Source organism: Pongo abelii, chromosome 5 (assembly GCF_028885655.2).
Source record: "Pongo abelii isolate AG06213 chromosome 5, NHGRI_mPonAbe1-v2.0_pri, whole genome shotgun sequence".
Taxonomy (NCBI): Eukaryota; Metazoa; Chordata; class Mammalia; order Primates; family Hominidae; genus Pongo; species Pongo abelii.
Window position 1 is genome coordinate 58,531,156 of NC_071990.2, and position 7,527 is coordinate 58,538,682.

Here is a 7,527-nt window from a genome sequence, read left to right on the forward strand (position 1 = left end):
CCTGAGCGTACCCAGATGAACAAGGCATGCAACCATGGGCAGAACCTAAGTGTTCAGACCAAGGAAGGGTGACTGAATGAAGAAGCAAACACCACATGGCATGATCCAGGTCCAATCAGACCAAGCCCTGTGATCACCTCATGGCATAGTCCAGTCAATGCACACCTCCCAGCACCACCCCATCACAAGATCCAATCAGATCACAGTTCATTACCCTCTGACTATAAAATTTGCCCAACCTCCATCTTGGAAAGACAGATTTGAGCCTGACTCATAAGACATATCTCCTTGCTCAGCTGTCTGGTAATAAACCTTTCTCGCTACAAAACCCAGTGCTTTTGTGTTTGGCTTTCCATTGCACACAGGCAAATGGACACAGTTCAGTTTAGTAACATGTCTCTCTGTGTGCGTGTGTGTGTTCATGTGTGTATGTGTGTGTAATTTCAGATGCTCTTTATAACAATTTTGTAAAGCAGCTATTTTACAGGAATTATCATCTTGAATTAAAATATAAAGAAACTGAGCCCCAGACATGCCAGAGATCACACAATTTGTTAGTGCCATTCTTCATTCATTCATTCATTCCTCTAGGCCCTCCAGCCTGGATCTAGGGTGGCATTATTGAGCAATACAATTATTTGTTTCATCCAAGAAAAACCAAATGCATTATTTGTGCCAGGCGTTCATCTAAGGACTGGTGACACACCTGAAGGTGACACACCTGCTGTCATGGAGCTTTTAGTTTGTAGGAAAATATATGTGATAACTATTGGGAGAAAATGTTACACAATTCAGGCCAGCTGTGGTGGCTCACACCTATAATCCCAGTAACTCTGGGAGGCCGAGGTGGGTGGATCACTTGAGGTCAGGAGATCAATGTCAGCCTGGCCAACATAGTGAAATCCCCTCTCTACCAAAAGATACAAAAATTAACTGGGTGAGGTTGTGGGTGCCTGTAGTCCCAGCTTCTTGGGAGGCTGATGTGGAAGAATTGCTTCCACTTCAATTCTGGGAGGTCAGGTTGCAGTGAGCCAAGATCAAGTCACTGCACTACAGCCTGGGTGTCAGAGTGAGACTCTGTGTCCAAAGTTAAAAAAAAAAGAAAAAAGAAAAAAAGAAAATGTTACACAATTTGAATGGTAATATGTCCTATGAAGGAAAAGGTCTTAGATTGTTTAAGAGAACCTTAAAGTATGTTAAAGAGTAAACTCATCTGGACCAGGATGTTAGAGTTGCCCTCTCTATGGAGCTGAAGATAGGAAGAAGTTAGTTGTGGGAGGAGGATGAGTTGGTTGGAAAGCATTTCAGGGAAGAAGAAACAGTATGTTAATATGAGTAAGGCTCTAAGGCAGGAAGGAGCTTGGTTCTCTCCCGGAACCAAGAGAAAGCCAATCTGCCAAAACATTATGTACCCAGGGATGTGGATATACCAAAGACAAGGTGGAATGGGCCAAGAGTATTAAGAACCTGAAGCCACTGAAGAGTTTTAATTAAGGAAGTGATGGGATTGGATTTACACTTTAAAAGATTTGGAGAGAGGCTAAAGAGGAGGGGAATATATGAGATTATTGAAGAATAGGCAAGAAATGATGGTGACTTAGACAAATTAATTAATTCATACTAAATTCTTCTGCCACACAAATCCTCCCTGCTGTCCAAAGTCCTGTGTAGCTCCTATCCTGGCAATAGCATAATCCATAAACATTTATGGCATTGGGATTCAACTGTCTTTCAATCCAAGAGAATGAATATGAGTCACAGAGAAGCATTCCCCTGGAGCCTGTCACAAAAGCATATGCCTTAATTTACAGGTCACACTGTGTTCTTATAAAATTATTTTTCATGAGTTTGCAATACCAGTCCTCTCATGCACAGGGCTCCTGTCAGAGACCCCTCAGACCTAGGTATAAGGAGAGAACTTGGTGAATAACACAAGGATTTGTCGTCGGAATAGTTCCATCCAAGATAAACCGATTGCTAAGTGCATGCTAACTGGATGGATTAAGCTGCTATAGAAAACAAGATTATTAAATATAAGCCAGTTAAATGTTGAGGAACAACTATTGCAAATGACAGCTTTAGTTTAGAATAACAGACTCGCAGCCCTTCTTTTTGTTTATAATTATATGGCAGATTCAGTTTTATATTAAGCATATTGCTAGTTTGTGACAGAACAGTCAACATCAGGGGACAGGGTGAGGATGGGGGCTGGGTGGCTTCTGTAGAGCCCACGCAGGAGGAATGTGGCAGAGGGAACCCACCTGCACTGCCTGTTACTGGTGGAGGGTGTCCAGGTTCTTGGATTTTTGAACAAAGAATTGGACAAAACACACAAACAAAGCAAGGAAAGAATGAAGCAACAAAAGAACAAAGCAGGGATTTATTGAAAATGAAAGTGCACTCCACAGGGTGGGAGCAGACCCCCGCAGTGGCTCAAGGGCCTAGATACAGAATCTTCTCAAGTCCAAATACCCCCTAGAGGTTTCCTACTGGCTACTTGGTGTTCACCCCATGTAAATGGAGTGGTGGTAATCAGTCTGACTGACTGTGGTGGTAATCAGTCTGATTGGTTGTGGAAAGCACAGGCTGAAGTAAAGTTACAAAGTTACACTCCTATGCAAACGTCTGATTGGTTGCAAAAAGCAACTTTCAGTTTTCCACCTGCCCTGCAGACAAGGTGGGGGTTTACAAAAGCTGCTGCCTCTGGTCTTTTTGTTACTTAGGCTTGGAAAGTTAGGGTTTTCCTTTCAATTTAGTTCTAGGAAGTCAGTGTGAAATGGCCTTAGCTTCCCTGCCTCCAGACCCTATTCTCCTATTTCATGCCCACGTGGGCTGTAGCAAAGGCCTCCAGGTGCTCTCACTTGAGAATGCAGTGGACCCATGGCCATAGAGGCAGTGGCTGCAGGAGCCAGGGCTTGGGGGTGCCTGAGGGTCACATAGCTGTTGCCCCCATGGTGTGTCGGGTACAGCCATTTCATAGCCAGTGAGAGGAAGGGTGTTTACCTGCACCCCCTTCACCAGACCATCCTGATTCTTTCATTTTTATCTTTTAATTATTCTCTCTGCATTGTACGTAAAATTCTAAAGGTTTTTTTCCAATTAGATTTTGTGCAGCGTTGATTCTGATCCTCAGTGCTTCTAAAGATCTTCAGTTAAAATTCAGTGACTATGGTTGTCTTTAAAATCCTTGTCTCATCCAGCTCTTCCTCCCTCTCTGCAAGACAGCCTTTCAGCTGAGACTGTTATGAGTTCATCTTTGGTTGTCTCTCTTTTTGCAAAGTCATTTAAATTTTTAATAATTGAGGACATAAAGAAGATGCATATTTCTGTTTTCTGTGGAATGCTTATCTTTTATACCTAATATTTGGTGTAAAATTTTTTTATTTGCTTCCTTCCCACCGCCCCCACCCTGCCTCGTCTTTAAAAAGGAGAGCCAACATATACTACAAATGGTCAATAATAATGAAATGTGTTTAACAGTGATATATCAAGTTCAGATTAAGAAAGAGATGTACTTACTCCAAGTCTCAGAGAATGTAGAGAAGCAGGGGTTTGTCTTTCTTTCACTGACTGTCCATCTTCGCATATCCTGGAATTGAATCAACACCTTTAGATTCTCCAGAGGTCAATGGTTCAAAGTGTACAGATCCCAATGCTAGAGGAAGGATCACATATTATATCACTATTATGATAAGTCCATGACTCTGGTGTAAACCTGATATCATACTGTGTATTTTATAGAGTGATATACTTGCACATATGACACCTAACTCCTAAGTTTTAATGAGATCACTTAGCACTTTCAATGACTTACTATTATCTTTTTTTTAAAATCAAGGATTAATTTAATTTTTAAAACAAATACAAGTTATTGATTTACTCTTCTCAACTTGACAGTCTACCTGTGGTATAACTGTCAGGTAAAAACATACATCTTTACAACTTGGTGAACCCAAGTAAAAACAAACAAACAAACAAACAAACACACCATTTCACAGAAAGGAAAGAAACAACATGAAAATAGCTCAAGAAATACAGTAACGAGCAAAAATATATGGGGAAAGAGGAACGTGTAGTTTTGACTTAACTGAAGAAACCAAGAGGAAACTGGTCTACGTAAGAAAATGTGCATCCTGAAAGTCAGGTGTCAAGATTTTCAAGTAGGCATCTATATGACTTGAATCTCCCCTATTTCCTGAATAAAAGTGACATCTTTCAGTATTTATACTTCATGGCTCAGACACCTACCTCATTTAGTTCTATTCCTTACTCACTCTAGCCTTTACTTAAATGAGTCTGAAAAACTTGGGGATATAGCATAAGAAGAAAAATAATCACACATAATATTCCCCTTTCTGTAGCTACTTCAGACCTGGGTTGTTACTAGAAAATTTCTGAAGAAAATTTCAATGTAAGTCTGTGGCTTTGCTGAATCAAGCCCCCCTGCCATTAATATTTAAAAAACACCCACTGTTTGGGCTAATAGCATTATTGGTGGTACCTGTTATATAGAGGGATAGCTGAACAAAGTCTGTGTCTTGAAACCAGTGTTGAATCACTCTTAGGGTTGAGAAGAAAAAAGGGAGTCTAAAATCACAAGAAGTAAAGACATATTTAGGACTCTTGTCCTTCTGGATCCATGCTTCCTTCAGGGTCTTCATCGTTGTAAATGTTCTCTGCCACTTGCCACACTTGCATGATATTGTCTTCTGGTACAGAACAAATCACCCAAGGTTCATTGGGATTCCAGGAGAAATCAGGTATCTTGGCAGTGTGACCACCATGAATAAACAACAACTCTGGTGGCCCGTCTTCTTTATCTTCTGGGGATTGTTTCTCTCCAATTTTACTTAAATCCCAGACATTCGGTCTGTGATTGGTACCACTGGAAGCCAAAATAGTCTCATTGTGAGGTGACCACTGAACTGGAATATTTTATCCTTATGTAATTCAAAGGAATGCAACTTAAGTTTCAGATTTCTCAGATCCCACAAGGCAACAGTCTTGTCAGCAGATCCTGTGGCAAGAATGAACTCACTATAAGGATTGAAAGAGAGACAGCAGTGTGAGCGTCACTTCAGCAGTGTGAGCCAACTGAATGGCTTGGTTTGGAAGTACTGTTTGAACAAGTATCCCAAATCATAAGTTTCTGATCATCAGCAACTGACCCAAACAGAGACTCATGGAGCAGATGCCAGGAAACATCTTCTATTACTGCTGTATGCCCTGTAAAGATGGTCTTCACATCCACCACTTTTCCCTTCTTTGGAACAGCACTGATGTCCCACAGGCAGCTGGTGTGGTCATCTGAATCACTAAGTAAGTGCCCACTGAGATTTGGGTTCCAAGAAAGCCCATAGCCTTCCTTCTGATGTCCACGGAGACACAAGTCTGGATCGCACTCTCCAGAAGGATCTGGTTTAGAAGGGTGTTTTGTATAGTCAAAGACAAGAACATCACTGGAAGGAGTCTTCGTTGAGATGATACAAGGGTTCTGGGGCATATAACAGACCTTGTTTACTTCTCCTTCATGGTTGATCTTGATTTCCATTTCAATTTTTCCTCTAACTGAATAAAAACCTCCAAATTCTCCTTTCTCAGTGTTGTAGTGTGACGCATCAAACTGAGCATCATCATTAGGGAGTTGCACACTGGCTATAACGAGATGGTTTTGTTCATTCAATGTGTATGTCCCCAGGACAAGTTGATGAATGCTGAAATCTTTCCCTTCTGGTCTGGTTACATCTGGAAGCCACTGAGCAGTTAGGCTGGGCCACTCCAGAGCATGGGTCAACACCAAATCATAAAGAAAAGGGGTGTTCTTTTTCCATTTTTTGTACTCCTCATCGATGAGTCGTTCTTCCACTGCGTCGTCAAAGGCTGCTTCCTTGTCAGCCATGGCAGGCAGGCAAGCTGGGGGAATCCTGGGGTTGAGCATTGCGGGTGAGGGTGGGGGCACTATTATCTTTTAATTTAGTTATATAAAGGTTTTTTGTTTTGTTTTGGATGTTTTTGGTTTACCATTGGTTCCTTTCTTTTTCCTCTACTATCTTGAAGTGACTGTTCTGATGTGGGTATTGTTTACTTTTGTTTACTGATGTGGGTATTGTTTACCGTATTTCAAGTACGGTTAGTTGAAGTAACTGTTCTGTTGTGGGTATTGCAAGGTAACATTTACTAACTATTGAGGAGATTGTAAAATATTTTTTCTTCATTCTTAAAAATCAGCAATTTTACCATGATGTGCTTAAGTGTGTATCAAACATTCCTGGATTTAGTGAGCCCTTTTAATAAGAGAACTGAAGATTTTCTTTAGCTCAGGGAAACTTTATCTATTATCTGCAACATTATCACATTTTATTCTATCCCCCCACCCCTACCACCCCCAGCCACCTACCCTTTGTGATATGCCCTTGAAGCCCCTTATCTCTTCTCTTATTTGCCCTTTTGGGACCTGAGTTGGTGACCTAAGAGATTTAAAAAATCCTTGTGTTAAATTCATTTACTGAATTAATTTTTTTTTAGCAAATTCTTCCAATCCTGAGATTTACTGCATTTTTAATTTAAAAATCATGTCGATTTTTGGAAAATCTTTCATCATACTGAATCTTAATCCGCATTCAATTTTTGTTCAGTAGTCATTTTTTTTCCTGTGGTAGCTCTGTCTCACAAGGTGGTGTGTTTGTTCATTCTCTCTCTGACTGCTGGGATGTATTACGAGGAGAGTGTAGGTGGAGGAGAGGAAGGTAACAGCTGCTCCATTAGGGGGATGTTGTTAGTAGCTGGATTGGAGTCAAGAGGAGAGGGAAAAAGGGGTTCCCATCTTTCCAGAATTTCATATAATCTTAGCATAGGATATTTTTGTTTGTTACTAGAAATAGGAGTCTCATAGATTTTATGTTAGGAATCATGGACCCCTCAAATCAGGAAAATCATCTATTTTTTTTCTTAAAAATGGCAAAAAAAATTGATTTTACCCCTTTAAATCTTTCTTCTCATCATCACTAGGTTGTTTTGCAGGATTTTGTCAACTGAAATTTTATCTGTAATAATGTCAGAATCTAGTGACACTACAACCACAGATAGGTAGTATTTTTGGCAATGAAAGTTTACAGTATAATCCGATATAAACTGCTATTGTTCAAATATTAATAATATGTAAAAACTAATGAAATATGAAGAAAAATCAGGCATGCCTCATTTTATTGTGTTTCACAGATTTTTTTTTTTAATAAATTGAAGGTTTGTGGCAACCCTGCATTGTCTATCATTGCCGTTTTTCCAACAGTATGTGCTCACTTCGTTTCTCTGTGCCACATTTTGTTAATGCTGATACAATAATAATAATAAAGTTTGAAATAGTTCATAGTTCTTTTTTCCTCTCATTCTTATCAGATCATCACAACAGATACCTATCTGTTGTGATGATCAGTGATCTTTGATGTTACTATTATAATTGAAGTTGTGGTAGATATAGCAAGGCAAATAGAATTAGAGTGATATCTAAAGATGTGACTGAATTGCTGC

General features: G+C 39.9%; 1 pseudogene; it reads right to left on the bottom strand.

Moving 5' to 3' along the window:
* Positions 1–4,614: 4,614 nt before the first annotated feature.
* Positions 4,615–5,899, bottom strand: LOC100436632 (histone-binding protein RBBP4-like; annotated as a pseudogene).
* Positions 5,900–7,527: the final 1,628 nt, after the last annotated feature.